Genomic DNA, 21,231 nt, shown 5'->3' with positions numbered 1-21,231 from the left:
CTGAAATTCCGATTGATTTAGAATTCAAAGAAAGACTATTTTCTTCCACAACGCCGAGAAATTATCAAATCTTTCACTCTACTTCACTCTTGTAGTAAAGCAGACCTCGACGGGTGAGCATTTGCTCTGGTAAGTTAATATCGTGTTAAATGATTTCTTCTCAACACATTTCCTGGTGCACGTTTTCTCTATGAAAAAAGGACATTTTTCCCTTGCACGATTTCTCGTTTTTTCTATCAAAGCGCACAGAAAGAAAAAAGAAGAAGTAGTAGTGTCGCAAAAGAACCCTTGGGAGATGTCAAACGCATTGGACATGAAAAATGCCAGATAAAAGCCAGTTCTCTTCATTTCTCAGTGTCTGGGCTGCTATGTAAAAGAGGCAATTTGGTCTGAGAGCAGGCTCAGCGCTTACTGAATGCAGATGTCTCAGAGCGGTGTGTCCAAGTGGCTCTAAAAGGTGATGGTCATCCTGTCACCGTGCCATAGTTGGTTAAAGCGCCTGTTTATTAAACAAAAGAATCTAGATTCAAATCCTAGCCGTGTCTTTCTTCCTATCTTGTGGTACAGAACGTACCATTTCGGGCAATCACAAAGGGCTTGATTTCGTTAAATGCATGTGTTCAGTTCCTTTCTGGAAAACTTGTTTTTCAAGAAATTCACACAGCTTGCGAAAAATGAAATTCAATTCTTGGTTATCAGTGCAGAAGAAATATTACCGGATGGCAAAAAAAAAACGGTAAGAGATTTTTTTTTAACCGGAAACTTGTGATTCGAGAGAAGCCCCTACCGGTCAGTGTCTGTGGCGCAATTGGTTAGGGCGTTCGGCTGTTAACCGAAAGGTTGGTGGTTTAAGTCCACCCAGGGATAGATTTCTTTTGCGATGTAAGCATTGTCTTCGCAAAGGTCGATTGCATTTCTCAGCGAAACCTTAACCATTTTAATATTTACAGGAAATGCGAGTGTTTAACACGTGTCAGGATCACCGGGAAATGTCCAATAATGCGCAACATCGCAACTCCCCAGAAAACCATATTCACCCAAGAAAAATGATCGTCGAATCGTCATTTATACTCCCGTTGAATCCTCTGCTGAAATATTTTAAAAATACAATGCAGGTTTGTTTGAGAACCTGACAAGCATTGTTACCTTAGTACTGTGCAGTTTTGATATTTTGACATATGTATCTTAATTTTAAACATAAATACTGTAGAATCTATTGTAATTTTGTTGTAATTTTAAAATATGTTAGCTGAGGATGCAAAGGGGTGAAAGGGAAAGGTCAGGGGGTATAGTAACACCAAGGTTAGGACTGGTGGAGGTGGTAGGGGTGTTGATGGTTTTTCTCTGTAGAGGATGATTGAGTTTTTTATCCTTCTCTGAAGTGAGAAACCGGAAGAGTTGGGGGTTGAGGGATCTGATGAGGTTAGTTATAAAAGGAAGTTGATGTGGAGCTGTTAGCCGTAAGAATTCCTTAACGTCTTTGATGTTGTCATCAAAGATAAACTGCAGTCAGCAAAGATAAAAAGAAAATTATCTTTGCTTACTGCCCTGTCTTTCTCACACCTGAAGAAGGCTCCACAGCCAAAACGTTGTGATTCTTTTCTTCTCTTTTCAGCATGGAATAACCCTTTACTTGTTCCTTTGCAGCCTACGCATGCAGGAACAGCTACCCACTTGATACTGTATATAACATTCCTATAATCACAACTATGAATGTCCACTGCAGGCATTTTTTCCATGATTAATTATTCTGACATTGAAGTGTATTTTATGTCATAATCACTGAAAAAATGTTTTGTACATTCAGGAAGTAAGACAATGACAAATCACTATGTATTGCAATTAGATTGACCTGATCTAGATATTCTATATACTTTAACATACCATGTTCAGAATGTCACAACGCAGAAATGCAACAGTGAAGTGTCGTAATTACAAATGTTCATGATGAGTGATTCTGTCTCTCTTACCTTAGTGTTGGAATTTTAAGATGTTTTGGTAATGAGGAAGGAGGGACATGCCATGTTTACAGGGTCATATTTTAAAAATGGTACAGTTAAATTTCCTGAAGTTCAGGATTTTGATAGTCTGTCTCTCAGACCTCAGTGTCAGAATTTTGAGCTGTTTTTATAACCTGGAGATAGTTTCATGCAATAAGCAGAAAGTGCCATCACCCTTTGCTCATTCTCGGTTACCCATATATTCTCATATGCCATGTTCTAAATGTCCCAAATTAAAACTGCTATGTTAAAAGTTCTTGCAAAATGCAAGATTTTAAGATTTTTAATGATTTTTAATGATCAGAAGGCAAGGTCGTGGTAAATATGCAGAAAGTGCCAGTGAATTCACGTTTTGCCTTTGTCTTATTTACTTGATTTTCATCAGCCCAAAATTAATGTACTCTCCAATCGCTGTTGCTTCTTCAAATCCTTTAACTGAACGTTGATATTGAGGGATTATATTGCACAAATTGTGGTTTTCTTTTTAAAGCAAATTTGAAAATCTGAGCCTCTATTACAGTTGTCTTGGATGTTTCGCAAGGTATAACAGACCCCTTGCACCCTCAGTTAAACTATTTAAAAATATAACAAACTTAATTGATATAGAACAGCATTTAAGGTTACATGTAAATTACAATTAAGGTAAATATACAAAGGTATTAAAATACAAATGTACAGTCCTGACATAATTATGCTGTCCATCTGTCTTTTTTGCTTGTCAATTTCTCCAACAAATCTGTGTTGTAAATTTTAATATTCTAACAGCGAGAGAATGCACTAATAAGCAAGATTTGTATATCATCTTTTGCAGGCTGTATGAATTTCATGAAAAGCAAGTTGTTCCAGAAAGGAAATGAAAACTTGCATTAAACAAAATCAAGCTACACGTGATCATCCATAGTGATACATTCTGTAAGACAAGACAGGAAGAAAGGAATTAATGTCTGGGAATTCTGAGGAATACTGGAACCAATGTCCAAGGATTCAGGATTAGCACATTTAAAAATGACTGTAGAGAGACATCTACAGGCGAAAGGCGACATAACATCACAGCAGCAGCATTTAAGGTGGATCGGAAAACGCGAATAAAAGGAAGCTGGCGAATAAGAAGCCAACTTCAGCCTATTTAATGCAATATCATTAGGTGAGGTGAAGTGGAAAAATATTTCTTGCTCTGAATCCTAACATTATTATAGGAGGTATTCTAGGACTTCTCACCTCAGATAAAACTGCCAATACATCAATAATTTCTACTCCATCAATAGCAGCAGTGTTATTGGTACTGAGTAATAAATGTCATCATACAAAAAGTCGAAAGTTTCAACTGCATTCAAGTTTCAACACCAGGCAGGAGGGTCAGGTCTGTCCAGCACCAGAGCAGAATTTGGTTTCTCCAGCAATGCTGGGCTACTGGGAGTGATGCTAGTACGACCTTAATCAGAGTCAATCGTTTCCTGTTGGCACTGCAGTACGAACACAGAAGAGCTCAGACTGGAGCTGCTGAATTCACAACTTCCTGGCGGGATTCCGAGGAATATTAGAGCCGATGTCTGGCAATTTGAAGGAATAAGGGAGCTGATGTCTGGGAATTCTGAGGAATACTGGAGCCAATGTCCAAGGATTCAGGGAAATACTGGAGCCAGTGTCCTTGAATGTGGAGGAATACTGGAGCCGCGGCTCACACACCTCTATCCATTCACTAACTTCCTATACTGCAGGTTCAGAGGCCAGTGACTCCTCTACCTGCACTCAGGCTACCAGACTCTCCTCTGGCCTTCCAGTCTTTACTTCTGTCTCCCCAGAATTAAAAGACCAGCTGTCCATTCTAGCTCCTGACAAATGTGCTTCATTTCAGTTTTTAGCTTTTATTATCCATTTTATTTTATTTTTTGCCTTTTCAAGCTACTATGCAACTGCCTAAAGTCACTCATTAAAAAACATATCTATCACTTCTAGCAGTTCTTGGTCATCTCCTTTGCATGTATAAGGTAAAAAACTACTGTTGCACTGAACTAAACTAAATTCCACCTCTATAATTACTCTTCACACAAAGACAGTGTAAACAAGAGAATCCCACTTCTAAAACAATTACAGAGAAGGGGTTAAGCTGATATAATTAAATGCACTTTGTTCCCTGGCAGAGCTGTGGGGAAGAGCTAAAATAAAGAAAATAGGGTTAAATGAATATTTACCAATAATGGAACAAGTAAAGGGTTTATTCCGTGCTAAAAAGAGAAGAAAGGAAACACAATGTTTCAGTTGTGGCACCTTCTTTGGGTTAACTTTAACTAACCATTTACTTTTAATTAACCCAAAGAAAGCTCCTTAGCCGAAACGCTGTGTTTATTTTCTCTCTTTTCTCCCCCCCGATATGCAGCCCACCACCAGCTGTTGAATCTCTCTCTCAATCCTCTCGGGAAGAGGCATCCAGATAGAGGGTACCACAGGGTGGACAGGCACAGCATTTTGACCAACAGGACCCTTCCCTTCGAGATCAGGGACCTGCGTCTCCACCTGCCAAGTCTGACTCTTATCTTAACGAGCTTCTCCTTCCACAGCAGAAGCCCAGTGGCCTACTCATCAGTAGCAATATAGACTCCGAGGACCTTCAGGTGACCCGTCTCCACCTTGAAGGGTAGCCAAGGAGCAGGGCAGTGTCTGCCTTCTTCACCAGAAAGACCTCGGGCTTCTCCAGGTTAACCCTGGTGCCAGAGGCAGCACAGTAGGCCTGAACCACCTCCAAGGTGGACTGGATCTCCGCCACCTCTGTCAACATCATTGTGGTGTCACTGGCATACTAATAGATCAGTGAGGTGGCAGCTCTCCAAGGCAAGGTGACCCCGCGCACCCCCTCCTTCCTGCGGATCGCCAGGCCCAAGGGCTCAGTCACCAAGGAGAAGAGCAGGGCAGACAGAGGGCAACCCTGCCACACTCACCTGGTCACGGGAAAGAAGATCATGAGGGAACCGTTCACCCTGACACACCTCAGTATCCCCCTGTACATGAGATTCATGTCCTCTCCCTTTCCCGTCATGTCCTCCACAGGAAGACAGATGAAGGAAAAACCATGTGCTGATTGACAACAAAAAAGTCGCTTCAAATTATTCACCAATCTGTTTTATGTCTGACCACATCTCTCCTTCCTCTTTTGCAGTGAGCACATTACTTTCAGTGTCTTCTCCTGTCTTTTCCTTGCTGTATTACTGTCCCCTTCCCTCATGTGGAGATGGATCCACAGCTGAAACCCTGCTTGTTTCACCCTGTTTGTGCAGCATCAGTCTGTGTGAGGAGAGGGACTCACGCTGCTCCGGTGGTGCAATAGGTCAGCATACTTATACAGCAGAGTCATGCTGAGATTGTGAGTTTCAGCAGCTCCTGGAGTATCATTACTTCTAGTTTTAGCGACTGAAACTAATTGTTAAGTTTAGGTCTGTTCATGTTTCTCTGTCCATTTAGAAGAACTGTATTAACACAGGTAAATATGTTTCCACAAGCCAATACACTGCAGCTACATCTGATACTGTTGCTGTTTGTGGGCCAAGTGTTCCTGGTGTCAGCCTACTATACCATCTTCAATTGGCCCAAGTTTTTTTCTGCCACTTGACAATTCTGCTTCTGTATTTTTGCCAGTCTTTTTTGCATTTTATATAAACAGCTAACATGCATATTCTTTGTTGTATATATATATATGGTTCATTCACAGAAATAGGAGAGACTGCCTTCTTCTTATTATTATTATTGTTTTGTTTTTGTTTCTGAGAGATCTTGGTACAAAGTATATACAGTATAAAACAATTTTACGTTGTACTTCAAGTCTATGGATCATAAAAATTTCACTTTTCCTTGCTGAAAGTCTAACGCACAAGAGAGAATGTGATAAACTTCCTGAATATTTGTCCCACAATAGACACTTTTTGGGGAAATACAAATCTTGCTTATCGGTGCAGAAGAAATACTGCCAGCTGCCAAGAAAATGACGGATTTTTTTTTCTTTAACCAAAAACCTGCACAGGGAGATGTAAAACAGAAATCCGCTTGAGACGTTTTCGTTGGGGAGGAGGGTTGTGGAAGGGCAAAAAAATAAATCTGTTGCGTTTCACAAAATTCAGTTACGAACGGCGCAAGTCGCAGGTGATTCACCCCTCTTCACTAGGTGGCGATAGGAGGTGCAGTGAAGTTTATATCCGGCTGCAGAGACTCCTCTTTCTCAGCTCCGCTTCTCGATTGTCTTGAAGTCGCCGCCACGTTAACGAATGACGTCATCATACTGCGCAACACTGCATATATTTCACCCACGTGTAGGTGATTGAATCATTTTCTTTAGGTAAAGAAAGAAGTTGTTTTTTTAATAACTTCAGTTTCTGAAAACGTAGCGTCTTGTTGGTTGTGTTTATGCTTGAACAGAGCACAGACCTGACAACAGAATCTGTGAAGAATAAAAATAAAGAAGCTGTTCTGTTTAAACATCGCAAGTCAGCCTTTGTTTCTGACCGACTCTGAAGAAGGATGGCGGAGTGCTTGTTAAATCTGCAAACCCAGCTTGACTCTTTCATGCAGGTGTTGCTCAAATCGATCGTGTATGAAGTGTCAGAAGTTTTCCGAAACAGGATGTCTGACTCTGAGGACGAGTTTCAAGACAAACTCTGCAGCGTCTCCCAAACTCTGGTGAGACGTGCTGTGTTTAAAATCACGCAGTGTGTGGAGGACAGTGTCGGGAGTGAAATGGCGCAGCTGAAGAAGGAAAACGAGAGCCTGAAGTGGAGATTGCAGCTGAGGGAGAAGGAGTCGGGAGCAGGAGGAGATAAGGAACAGACAGATCGTGTTGGACACACGCTTCCCTGTGAAGTCACTGCAGAAATAAAAGAAATGGACACGGAACTGCAGCTCTCAGGTCAGTGTGGTGACTTGTATGAAGTCATTGTGTTTAAAACCAGTGTCTATAACTTTCTCACTGGTGAGATTTTTTTTTAAAATAAACTTTATTTTAAAGAAAACATCTCGCAAGAGTAAACATTCTCGTTATCTAACAAACTATCAAAGTGTCATAAAAAAAAACTTTCCTCAGTGGTGAGAATATAGTGGCGAGATGCAGAGTGACGTGGGAAAGACTTGTGTGATGTAGCAACGGGATTCTTTACTGAAAACTGAACTGTTTTGTCCGGTTACGGTGCTGAAAATACCTCGTTCACATTCAACAATTGTTTCACTGAATCAATTTGTACTCCGACGTCATTAGGAAACAACATTTTTAAATGAACAAGTAATAGGTTTATTCCATGCTGAAAAAAAGAAGAGAGAAAAAACACAACGTTTCGGCCGTGGAGCCGTGTTTTTCCTCTCCTTTTTTTCAGCATGGAATGAACCTATTACTTGTTCCTTTGCAGCCTATGCATGCTGACGCAGCTATCCACATGAACATTTATAAATATTGTATTTACGTTGTATTGGTCTAATTTTTTACTAAGTATACTAATGATTGTGTATATAAACATTATTTAATTGGTTTAAGTATTACTGTCTTCCAGGGTCTGTGTCTGTATTGAGTCCTTGAATATTAATCCAGTGTGTCTATATTAACCCCTCTCTTTCTCAATGCAGTGTTAGTGTACTGTAGTGTCCAGTCAGTCTGTGTTAACCCCTCTCTCAGTGCAGTGTTAATGTACTGTTATGTCCAGTCAGTGTGTCTGTATTAACCCCTCTCTCTGTGCAGTGTTTATGTGCTGTTATGTCCATTCAATGTGTCTGTATTAACCCCTCTCTCAGTGCAGTACTAATATCCTGCTGTGTGCAGACAGTGTGTCTGTATTAACCCCTTTTTCTCAGTACAGTGTTAATGCACTGTAGTGCCCAGTCAGTCACCGTGTCTGTATTAACCCCTTTCTCTGATTGCAGTGTTAATGTCCTGCAGTGTCCAGTCAGTGTCTGTATTAACCTGCCTCTCTCAGGTCTGTATTAACCTGTGCAGTTTTAAAGTAATGTAATGTGCAGTCAGTGTGTCTATTAACCCCTTTCTCTCAATGCAGTGTTAATGTACTGTGTTGTGCAGTCAATGTGTCTGTATTAACCCCTCTCTCAGTGCAGTGGTAATATGCTCTTAGTTCCAGTTTGTCCATGTCTGTATTAACCCCTCTCTCTCTCAGTACAGTGTTAATGTGCTGTAGTGTCTAGTCCGTATGTATCTATTAACCCCTCTCTCAGTGCCCTGTTAATTTACTGTTATGTCCAGTCAGTGTGTCTGTATTAATCCCTCTCAGTGCAGTGTTAATGTACTGGAGTGTCCAGTCAGTGTGTGTGTATTAAACCCTTTCTCTGATTGCAGTGTTAATGTACTGGAATGTCCAGTCAGTCAGTGTGTCTGCATTAACCCCTCTCTTTCTCAATGCAGTGTTAATCTACTGTACGGTCCAGTCAGCATGTCTGTATAAACCTCTGTTTCGGTGCAGTGTTAATGTCCTGTAGTGTCCAGTCGGTGTGTCTGTATTAACCCCCCTCTCTCTCAGTGCAGTGTCAATGTAAATGTAATGTAATAGTGATATTATTACAGTAGTCTTACTTTTAACATGGTAGTTAGGTTTCTGACGAAGCTAAATCAGAACATGCCCTTATACCCACATATTCCGCTATGTTTAAACAATCCAAATTGCTTGTGAGTGTACTTGTATGCGTGTGTGTAGTTTAAAGCTTTTTAGATCACATGGCCTCAGCTGTCACTACTATGCTGATGATACTCAAATATACATCCATACCAAACCTGACGCTGATGTGGCTGTCTCTATTCTATTTGCATCCCCGATATAAAAACTTGGGTGACTCAAAATTTCCTTCATTTAACTGTGACTGAAGTCATGCTTATTGGCACCACCCATCACCTTTGTAGGACCAATGTGTAACTCCATCTGTAGATGGTCTTGTACTTGAGCTTCAGTCTAAATTGAAAAACTTGGGGATGATATTTGACGTTCGACCCACATGTGCAGCATGTTGTCAGAACATCTTTCATTCACCTCATAAATATTGCTCGACTACACCCTATGTTATCACTAACTATGGCTGAAAAGTGTTGTCTAATCTTGAATCAACTACTGTAATGCTCTACTCTCTGGGGTTTCTAAATCCACATTGAACAAACTCCAGTATGTCCAAAATTCAGCAGCCAGAACCCTGACCACGTCTAGTACAAGTGATCACATTACTCCTATCCTGGAGTCCTAGCACTGGCTTCCTGTCAAGTTTCATATCGACTTAAAAATCCTCCTGCTCACCTATAAGACTCTCCATGTCTTGGCTTGGCACCTCCATACTGGTCTGATATTATCACCCTACTCCCTACCTTGCAATCTTCGCTCTTCTAATTGTGTTCAACTATTTGTCCCCCAGTCTGTCTACACTCTATGGGTGACATGGCCTTCTCCTGTTTTGCCCCAAGCTCTGGAACTCTCTCCCCAAGGATATCAGAGAGTCAACGTCTCTAAACTCTAAATCCAGACTTAAAAACTTTTTCTTCAGAAGAGCCTTTATTTAACTGTTCTGTACCCCTCTGCTCCTACTGTACTTAGTACCACTGTCTACTGTCTCCTCTAACTGCGTATTCTCATCGTGTTAATTTTGTGTATTTTTTGTTGTTGGCATTCTGTAAAATGATTTGAGAAGCCACCTCTAAAGGTATAAAACTATAACATAGTTTATCCTTATAAAGGTCGTGTCTTCTTGGCCTGTGTTTACAGGCTCAGAGGCCAGTGTTCTCTCCGACGCTGGGGAAAGGGCTCTTCTTGAACAGCAGCACAGTGAGGAGGAGTGGGGCTCCAGTCTGATGCAGGAGACAGAGCTCACTTCCGCAGAAGGGAAAGAGGCACTTAGTGAGCAGCACATAGACAGCAGACAGAGTGTCAGGGATCTGGACTCTGTGGCCATGATGAAGACAGAGCCTGAGAGTGAGACACCTGGGCTCTTAGTATGTGATGATTTTACAGAGAAGATGAATAATCTGGACACAATCAATATTACACAAGGTTGTAATGAACTGGGCTGTGTCTCTGTACAAGAGCACAGTGAAGAACTGGATGTTTTAAATCTTACAGAGCAGGATATGGATCCCAAGTTGATTGACCCTGCAGAGCAGCAGACTGATGTACCTGGTGAAGAGAACATTACTGATGTACAGCACACAGAGGAGAGTCAGTACAGGGAGGAGCAACAGCAGCTCCTACAGGGCTTGATAATAATTAGGCCTTGTTCTGTTCAAGTGGAGAGACTGTCACTGCAGAGTCTCAAACAATCATATGATCCCTTAGTATCTGATGATTTTACACACAGGTTTAATAATCTGGTTACTGAGAAAATTGTTGAACTGGAGAGTATGACTGTTCTTGGCCAAAGAGAGGAACAGCTGAATGAACTGGATGGTTTAAGACTCAGAGAGCTGGAGAACGAGCCCCAGATGATTCACACTGCTGAGCAGCACACTGAAGGTCACGGTGGAGAAAACACAGCTCCGTTTCAGCACACGGAGCAAGACCATTCCATGGAGCATTTGCAGAATAAGAGACCCCAGCACAATCAGAGATTGTGGAAGAATAACTCAAGGCCTTGCTCAGATGGAGTGGACAAACTGCCATTATGGCACGGGGAGAAGCAGCGTTTCTGTCAGTCTAGCATTTCACAACCCTACCAGCACCTTCACACAGGAGAGAGACCTTTCAGCTGTAGTCATTGTGGGAAGAGTTTTAGTCGGTCAGGTGACTTAAAAACCCACCAGCGCATTCACACAGGAGAGAGACCATTCATCTGCAGTCAGTGTGGGAAGAGTTTTAGTCAATCATGTGACTTAAAAACCCACCGGCGCATTCACACAGGAGAGAGACCTTTCAGCTGCAGTCAGTGTGGGAAGAGTTTTAGTCTAAAAAGCTACTTAAAATCACACCAGCGTAGTCACACAGGAGAGAGACCATTCAGCTGCAGTCAGTGTGGCAAGAGTTTTAGTTGGTCAGGTGGCTTAAAAAGGCACAAGCGCAGTCACACAGGAGAGAGAACGTTCAGCTGCAGTCAGTGTGGCAAGAGTTTTAGTCGGTCAGGTGGCTTAAAAACCCACCAGCGCATTCACACAGGAGAGAGACCGTTCAGCTGCAGTCAGTGTGGCAAGAGTTTTAGTCGGTCAAGAAGCTTAATAGCCCACCAGCGCATTCACACAGGAGAGAGACCATTGTAGCAGCAAGGTTTATTAAAATACAGGAATTAAGTTTGCTGCTCCCTTGCCAGTCTCTCTCTCCCTCATCTCAAGTGGTGCTTGATACAGAGAGGTCATTCCATTTGGTTCACATTTAAGGTGTTTTTTCTAGCTGATAGAGTGTCCTGATAAGGAACAACTCCCAAAGCTGAGACACATCAACCACCCTAACAAATGGTCATCTCTGATGCCTCACTGTCTGGGAGATTCCAAGGGAGAGTCTCATCCCAAGTGGTTTACAACCCCAAGGTCAGAGTGCATGGTTACTCATCCTCACATGGGGCACCAATAAATGTAGGCATCCTCTCACGAGGCACCAATAAATGTAGGGGTTTGTGCATTTACTGGGACAATTGTTAATCGTTCCAGTTAGTCACAAAATGATTCTTGAATGCCCATGGATCTTCCAACCAATGAGCGACCGTAGTTCCTCCAGGTACAACTCCAGCTCCTCCTGGACATCCTCAGACTCAGCTCAGACAGTCACGTAACGGCCAGTGTGTCCCAGTGCCAGGACTTTTCCTTGTTCGAAGAGTTGAGAACGGAGGTTGCCAGCATGTAACCAAAGGATCCACCCGAGGTTAGCCCAGCAGCAAGCCTCGTGAACCCACCGCAAACGCTCACCTGATCGAGTGAACTATGGTCAGAGCTGTGGACAGCTGAATATCAGTACTCAGGACTCGCGCTACATCGGGAACGAACCGGTCTTCTTCCTGTCTAAAGAGTGTGACTTGCTCGGATCTGCAGTCACTTTTCTGTGTGCAAACTCTGCTAGTTTCAGCCAACACTAACTAGCCGGTCTTCAGAGAGCATCAGCAGCGCATCGCAGCAGAAATCTCTCCCTCCTTCTCCTTCTCTCACGTCGAACCAACACTGCCTGGCACCGGGCCAGAGAGCGCCGATTGGACACGGCAACAGCCTGCCACTGCTCCTTTGCGTCTGCAGGAGATCTGAATCCCCACAGAGCGGGCGAGTATTCAACGTTCTGCATTACAGCTCGAGAATTCAATTGTTACCTCAACCAGAGTTGATATCAATTTAATTCATATGAGTCATGTACTTGCTTTTGAGTATCTAATGTACAAGTTGTAACAAAGTTCATTTACAAAACGGTCTAAATGAATGATATACGGAATGTATGTCCCTCTTGGTTTGTAACTCTTCGTGATGGAATGTATACCTTTTGTATTCTGCTAACCCTCACTATAAGATCTGTTATGTTTAAATGCTCATTTTATGCATTAATAAATGTATTAGTATCCGAGTGTGTGTGTTGCTGAGTTATCCCGCAAGGTCGGCTTTCTAATAGCCATCAAAGCCATTTTCTGACTTAATGCTACAATTAATAATTGTCCCTGTAAATGCACAAACCCCTACATTTACTGGAGCCTCGTGAGAGGATGCCTTCAAGCTCCTCCAGTCAGGACAGGAGGATCTACTGTACACAGAGAGGGGTGGGGGTGTAGAACAAGCTGATAACCTGGCTCTCTCTCCATGCACAGCTGGATCAGCTTCTCCAGTCAGGACAGGAGGCTCTACTGTACACAGTGAGGTGTGGGGGTGTGGAACAAGCCGATACACTGGCTTCCCAGTGGGCAGTGATTCGTCAAATATACGTATATATCACAGCAATAATATAGCTATATGTATATATATATTGCCGCGACGTATAATCAATGTTGAATTGCAACCGTAAAATTGACTACATTAATAAATACATATATAACGTCGAAAACACATCTAAGACAGTGCCAAAGGCTTTTATACATTGTTTGTGCCGCATCTAGGAGTATACGGCAATCTGCATAGTGTACGAAGTAAATTATTTTCACAGTAATTAATTTATTTACACAGCTTTGCATACAAGGGTTTTGCGGAGGGGTCTTCCCCCTGCCTGAAAAACACAAAGTAAAATGTTTGAGTGCCTATAGATTTTCTATTTTTATTTTCTTAAAAAAAGTTGATACCATATCCTGGACACCCCGTCCCCCATCAGAGCCGGTGCCCAAGGAAAAATCTGTAGGGGGCGTCTGAAATTCTGATATTTCGGTTGAAATGGAGCTGTACGGTGCAGCTACCCAAATGAAATCTCGCAGCTATGCCATTGATTAGTGCTTCATGATAGAAGATAAAGACTAGCGATCTGGTATTTGCGATGAAGTTCAGTTTCACATTTTTCGTCACTCTCGCGGTTTGGATTGCCTGGACCGAAAAGTACCACAAGCGTTCATTTTTGCAGCTACATCAACGGAGGTTCTGAATCGTTAAGAAAAAATAGTTGTAAAAACCAACAGAAAGCACAGACTGCTATAACTAGTCCTAGTTATATAACGATTTTAAGTATAATGATAAACTACTGCAAGGAATCGGTCCACCTGAGCAAACAGGATCGTAATGTTGACACACTAACGACACTGATACAGTACGTGCCCTTCCTGGACGGAGAGTCCTCCTGCACATCAAACAGTCTGAATGACTGTTAGTGTCAATTAGTGTTGTCTGACCATTGACAAAGTACAACTATTTTATTAGGGCGCAAGTTAAGTAAATCCTTTTGCCCAAAACTGAAGGGGCGACACTCCTCCCTCCCCCCGTGATGCCAGGCCTGTCCCCATCCTATTCCATAATGTCATTATATATAATACCTTACAACAGTGACCTATCCTTACTAACTGCATGCGTTAAAATTGCACATCAGGGGGGCACATAACCGCGATGTATTATCAATGTTAAATTTCAACCATAATATCGACAACATTAATAAATGCATACGTTGAGAAAATATCTAACCCAGCATATTTTCCGGTTATATACCACAATGCATTGCTAGTATTCGTTGGTCACCATTTTGGACACGTTTTTCAAATGTAGAAGATTGAAGTATTCGCAGATATCTCAGCAATCCTCTTTTGACGAGTAAGTATGAATAATAATAATACTATCTGAATACAAACAGATCTTTCTTAATATTATTTTGATTAAAATAGTACGTGAATAAGCAAAAAATGGCACATAAAAATAGTGTGAATGGGGAAGATGACACAAAATCGTTTTGCCGTTTCTCTAATTATTCTTATTCTATGTTGTACTTTCAAACTTTGGGTACTCTTTAATTAGGACAGACTTTATTGCTCAAATGCTATGATGCAAGCTAAATTTTATACATTTATTTCAGCTTTGAGCTTAGTAAACCGTTTCATTTTTGAGATTATACTAAAGAAGATATTAATCGTCATTTATTTGGGAAGTAATATTATATAAGTTTCTCCTAGCTGCGGTGCTGAAGTCCCACCCTACATCAACAGAAAAAGAAATAAAGGAGCACGCAATACGTTACTTGACGAATGCATATGCAAGGCAGGGGGCCAGTAGATCTGGACACTGAAAATAATAGGTTTCTGGTTCTGTTAGGACAATTAGACAGGGTTTGCAAATAGTGGACAAAAATCGTCTTAACTTCCATTGTAATATTTTTTTTCTTGGAAATATAGAAGTTGTACATTTTAAAATTTATATTTGAATCAAAATGAGGTTTTGAGTTAGTGTGTTAATGTAATTAGTTTGTGTTTGTCATTACTATACTGTATATTGCCATGTTACCAGAATTTGTAGCTGAAGTTTAAGACTAGTTGTGTTTTTTATGGTTATTGCCCATATGTTGATTGTTGATTGTATACAATGTATAATTTGAAATACATATTTTTCAGGTGTGAATGTGTATTTTCAGAATAAATTTCTAAAACAAATCATTGGCTTGATTTACTAGTTTCTACACCTGTAAAACCTATCTTTGATGTATAATAGACCTCTACCCATATACGTATAATAGTCCTCTAAAGTTATCCGTATAATAGACCTCTAACCATATACGTATAATAGACCTCTAAAGTTATCCGTATAATAGACCTCTAAAGTTATCCGTATAATAGACCTCTAACCATATACGTATAATAGTCCTCTAAAGTTATCCGGAACTCCAACCATATATGTATAATAGTCTTCTAAATTTATCCGTATAATAGAACTCCAAACATTTACGTATAATGAACATCTAATCATAGACGTATAATTGACGTATAACAATAGACGTATATTAGAATTTCATTCTAGACGAATTGTGGACCACATTTAGACGTCTAAGGTATGCATTTAATAGACGTATATTATACGTCTTTTGCCCACTGGGGTGTTTTTGTATCCACGCAAAACCTCGCATGAAAGTGAAGTTGATAAATTTTGCTTGTAAAATATTTAACACGTTACAGTGCCAAACTATTAAAATACATCAGAAAAGTACCCGAACTCATCCAATTTATGCATTTGAAACGAACGGATGGGGGACTTTAACATGCCTTTCAGGAATCTGGAAATTCACTTTTAGGAGTCTTCGGAACTCTGGACCCAGATGTGCTCGTACAGTGAGGAGGAGTGTTTTGACTTCCTGCTTTCAGCTTGTGCATTGTTTCTACTTGTGACCACCAATAGAGAGACGCTTTCCCGGTTCACAAAAACGTCCCGGGAGTTTTCTGGGTTAAGAGGGAAGAATAAATGTAATAAATGGAGATGTTATAGCCGCTGGGGAGTATGAAGGCGGTTTAGTGAGGTGGTGGTGTGTGGAGGGAGGAGACGCGTATTCCGCACGGGCAGCACAGAGCAATGAGTCGCACCTGCTGCACGCCGAGTCCTGTCCTATATAACCGCTGAGCTCGGACACACACAGCATCTCCAGCCAGTGCTGGGGATGGAGATAAAGGTAAAAACTGAAGAAATGCTCAAGCAAGCTCTTCAATGGATTGAACTGAGAGATGCATTTCATGATGCCCTTTTCACTGATGAAACAACAGTGGCTTTGGAACAGTTTTCAAGGTCCATGGCTGGGGGTGGAATATCTAGAAGAGGCCCAGGACAACTTCTTAATTTCAAAGGAATAATGGATCGGGAATTCTTCGAGGAAGTCATGATCAAACAATCTACTGCCCCATACATCAGGGAGCACTTTGGATCCAGGCATCATTTCTGTCAGGACAACGATCTGAAACGCACAGCAGCAAAGGGAAGACTTAAAGCAGAGGAAATAAACTGGGTGAAAACTCCAGCAGAATCCCGTGATTTAAATCCAATAGAAATGGTATGGCATTCCCTGAAAGACTATATTTGGGGGGGGGGGAAGCAAGAACTCCTCAGAGCGATAAAAAAACTGTGACAATTTTAATAACAGGCGGTTTCGTGTTCTTCCTTAGATTGTTGAGTGCAAGGGGATACATTCGAGAATGTGATTTCATGAAGGCTTTTGTTCTGTCTTGCTTTGTCAGATTGTGAATCAATAAAATCATTTAATTAAACATGCCTTTCCAATTTTAATTTAAAAAAATAGTATGAAAATGTTTTCTTGACCCTGGGGTGTAATTATAAATGTAAATATTAAGCCCCAAAATAAACACACAGTAATAAATAACGTTTTCTACGTTGACCTTTTTATTAAGTGATAGACAACAAGCAGGGCGATGACTTTCTATGCAAGCTAGTAGAAGAAATAAGTAGGAGACTCGAAGCTCAGCAACAACAGTAATAGAGTGTGTATTCTCCTCACACGGTACAAAATAGAACAATGTAGAGCACATAACGTGGTTATGTATCGGAAATGTTTACAAATATTGTGGTAATTGTGCAGTATATGCTTCTGGGAACACATTTGTTTTTCTAGCAGGTAATTGCTCACATCTGCTGCCGTAGAGTGTTTTGGAATCTACATGCTCTTCCCCCATAGTTATCAACAATGAAAATGTCTCTGGAACAGGCATACTGCGTGGATGATAAAGCGAAGACTGGGGGATCCCAAATCACCTGCTACTGAAAACAAGTGTTTGACATGTGAATGTGATGCCTGTGGCGCACCGAGTGCGTATCCTACAGTGTGAGTGCATTTCCACAGCTATTAAAAATGGTTGATCAATTTAACAGTCCGGGTGTGGCAAGTTTTGACTGTTTCCTATCAGTCTTGTGTGAAAAGGAACCCCTCGTTCATTGGAAGGTTCACCTGTTCTACTCATATATGAGCCTGCACTGCAACAGCCATAGTATGGAGTCAAAGACTTTTTATGGGAAGACACATGGTGCATCAGCTGCTCGGGCTTGTAAAGTGAGAAGGGTAATCAAATCCAGAGGGCTTCATTTGAAATATCTGATTATAGTGCAAAATACAATATATTTTTGCTGTGTTAAATTATACATTCTATTATAAATATTTATTTGCACACTGGCTATGTCCCTGACCTCTACAAACGATATATTGATGACTGCGTCGGTGCCGCCACATGCTCCAACGATCAGCTTGAGTTCTTCCTGCACCATTTCACCAACTTCCACCTGTCCCTCAAATATACGGTTAACATATCTTCCACTACTCTTCCGTTTCTAGACATCAACTTCTCCATCAACTACCCCCGACTGTCCACTTCAGTTTATTACAAACCCACGGATTCACACAGCTACCTCCTGTACAGCTCATTTCACCCCAACCACACTAAAAACTCTCTTCCTTTTTCACAGTTCCTTAGGCTACGACGATTATGCAGCGACGACATCGACTTCGAGAACCAAGCCCTCGAAATGTACTCCTTTTTCATCAACAGAGGATACCCCAGCAGTGTGATTGACAGGGCCCTTGCCCGAGCCAAAAACACCCCCAGGACCATCAACCCAATCAGGAACTCCCGCCGTAACAACCGCATTCCTTTGGTGCTTCCTTACCACCCTAACACACTTCCTATCCCCACGACCATTAACCACAACTTTTCCATCCTACAGGATGATCCCTCCATTGGGGCCCTCTTTTCTGATCGCCCTATCATCTCATATCGCCGACCACCTAATCTGCGTAACCTCCTTGTTCACAGCTCCCTTGACCGTCCCCAACAACCATTCACACCAGGAACTTTCCCTTGCAACAGAGCTCGCTGTATCAAACCTGCAAGTACACAGCCACCACCACATGCATTCAAGGCCCCTCAGGACAATTCCAGATCACCCAGATGGCATATTGTACCTCCAACAACTTTATTTACTGTATCTCTTGCAGTAAATGCCCCACCATCTACATTGGAGAAACAGGAAGGAGACTCGGAGACCGCTTCAGAGAACACGTCAGGGCTGTGAAGATTAAAGATCTTTCCAAGCCCATTGTTTCTCATTTCACCTCTGACGGCCACGACCACTCTAATCTCTCCGTCTGTGTTCTCAAAGACGGTTTTCCGAACTCAGAAAGACCACCGAAACCAAAATTATTCTGCAGCTAGGATCACACATTCACATTCTCCCTTCCCTTAACGACAGACTACTGTTCTTTTAAATTTTCTCCATTCATTGGAAGTTTCATTTCACACCTCTCTGCACCCATTCTGACTTCACACCTCTTGATTGGCCTCTCTTTCTGTCCCCTGCTCCCGCCTCTCACTCCTCCTCCCTCCCCACCTTTGTTCTCCCGCTACTTTACCTTTGCCTACTGCCCTGTCTCTCTCACACCTGAAGAAGGCTCCATGGCTGAAACGTTGTGTTCTCTTTCTTCTTTTTTTCAGCATGGAATAAACCTATTACTTGTTCCTTTGCAGCCTACGCATGCTGACGCAGCTACCCACCAATATTAAATGTACTTGCCGCCACACTACCATGTGCACTGGCTCAAAAGTGATCTCGGCAGACGTTGTTCCCTACATAAAGCTGAAAGTGCCAAAGAGAATTTCTCTTGAGAAAACAAAATATTTTTTCTTCCTTGATGTTAAGCTGACAGCCTATCTTTTAGAATGTCTATCTCTAAACACCTCACGCAGCCTCTCAACAGACTAACAAAAAGAGCTTTTACTGATCGTATTGCATGTCTTAAAACACTAACATTTGGCAGTGGTGGGACTCGAACCCACGCCCCCAGAGAGACTGGAGCCTAAATCCAGGGCCTTAGACTGCTCAGCCACACTACCTTCCACCATGCCCATCTTCCTCACGTTGTTGGCTTGGCCTGGGGGGGCTTCAGCTCTTGTCATCGGATCTAATGGTATCATGACATGTGGAAGTGACTGCACCTTCATCCTCCAAGCTGCTTTCAATAGCACAAACGGTACTTTCACCAGCACAAACGTAGCAATAACGAAAGAGGTGGGATTCATCCTTTGTGCTGTTTGTAGGGGCGCAACTCCACTGGGATCTACTGAATTGAAGAGCAAAAATCAAAATCCTCTGCTATTACTGTTGCTTTTTTCATAGTTTCTTCAAATCCTTCATTTGAACGTCAATTTTGAAGGATATTGATGATAATACCACATAAATTGTGGTTTTCCTGTGATCGCCAATTTTTTTCAAATACCAGCCTTTTTTACAGTTCCTTGCTTGTTTCACAAGGTGTAATTGCCCCCCTCGCATCCTCAGCTAACATATTTTAAAATTACAATATATTATACAGCATGCATGTTTACATTTATATTAAAATTAAAGTAAATATACCAGAATACATACAGTGCTAACCCAATAATTCTTGTGAGGTTCTCCAACAAATCTGCCTTGTTATTTTAACATGTTTCAGCTGAGGGCGCAACGGGAGTATAAATGAATTTTCCCGCCAGCCATTCAAAGACCAAATTCCATGAGTGAACATTATTTTCTCAGACATTGCCAGCATTGGACTTTGCTGGTGGTATTGAATTACTGTATGTCCACAACTGTTGTAGTAGTTTCTTCTTGAAGTTCGACTCGTGCAAAGCACTCGTAATATCATAGGTGTTAAAGTTTCGCTGAGTCTAATCGACGTAATTGAAGCTGTTTTGTTATTCTGTTGTAAAAGCCGAAACCCGAAACAATAGTAGTGTTAAGAGGAAATGCTTCCTAACAGCTGACAAGTGCTCCTAGTTAGTGTCATGGTGTGTATCCCTGCCTATCATTGGGAGACGGGTAGCTTTTTTAAACTCAGATTCCAATCTTCAATGCTTTGTGTGAGAGCTTACATAACTTTCCTTTTCTCACTTTTTCTGACGACTATTCCAAAGGGGCACCCTGTCAATTCCGAATACTTTTAAAAAATCTGCCTGCATGTTTGATTATTGTCATTTCATTTCGAAAAAGTTCAAATAATGATCACGAACAAAAAAGGGATAAAGATGCGAGTCAATCTTGAATCAGAGCTGGGTGACACGGTCTTCTGTTCTGATATGGTTGTACGAGAAACAGGAGGAATCGCCAATCTCCTATAGAACATGAGTTGAATCAGGAGTGAGACATTTCGTATACTTGTGCATATGTCAACGCCAGACCTACATCGTAAAACTAAATTAAAAACTAACATTAAGTTGTCAGAGACATTCATTTATATACAAACAAGAGACAGACCGAGTAGTAATTCTACATTAGTTCAGGTGGGTAAACCTGAACTAACTAGCTAATAAACCTATTAATAATTCTACATTAACAGTGTCCTACACTGATCAGACTAATTGAAATGGTCTGATTCAGAGCCTGTGCAGTTCGTGCTTATTACAACAACGCCAGTTCTGAACCCTCATCACCGAACTGAGCACAAGTTCAGCTGTTCTCCAGCTTTGTTACGCATAGTTTTTCATTGCAATTAAGTTCAGAGCAGGAGCTGATCTCCAGACAGTACAGTGTTAAGTTGTCTGCAGCCTCATGCGAATTTCGACAACTTTTCCCAAAGTGTTTTCTATAGATTTCAGGTGCAGTTCATTTATATAAAAGAATGTAAGTGGTATAAACGCAATGAGCCAGACGGCAGTCGAACCTATAATCTTCTGACGCGAGGCCTGACGCGTTATTCATTACGCCACTGACCCTGCTATTGGAGGGCCAAAAAAACACGTTTTCTATATTTTTGTCTGTTTAAAAATCACTCTAAAAAAGACAAAGGGTTTGTGTGTCACGCTAAAATTCCGCTTCATTTCGAATGCAAATAAAAACCGTTTTGTTCCAAGAAATCGTAAATTTGTCACATCCTTCATACTATACTTCTCT

General features: G+C 41.4%; 1 non-coding gene across 1 annotated transcript; it reads right to left on the bottom strand.

Moving 5' to 3' along the window:
- Positions 1 to 19,114: 19,114 nt before the first annotated feature.
- On the bottom strand, positions 19,115 to 19,196 carry trnal-uag (transfer RNA leucine (anticodon UAG)). The gene has a single exon. It is a non-coding gene; the product is annotated as a tRNA-Leu (tRNA).
- Positions 19,197 to 21,231: the final 2,035 nt, after the last annotated feature.

The sequence above is a fragment of the Atractosteus spatula genome, chromosome 10 (assembly GCF_055471065.1).
Source record: "Atractosteus spatula isolate fAtrSpa1 chromosome 10, fAtrSpa1.hap1, whole genome shotgun sequence".
Taxonomy (NCBI): domain Eukaryota; kingdom Metazoa; phylum Chordata; class Actinopteri; order Semionotiformes; family Lepisosteidae; genus Atractosteus; species Atractosteus spatula.
This window is presented reverse-complemented; position numbering and strand designations above follow the sequence as displayed.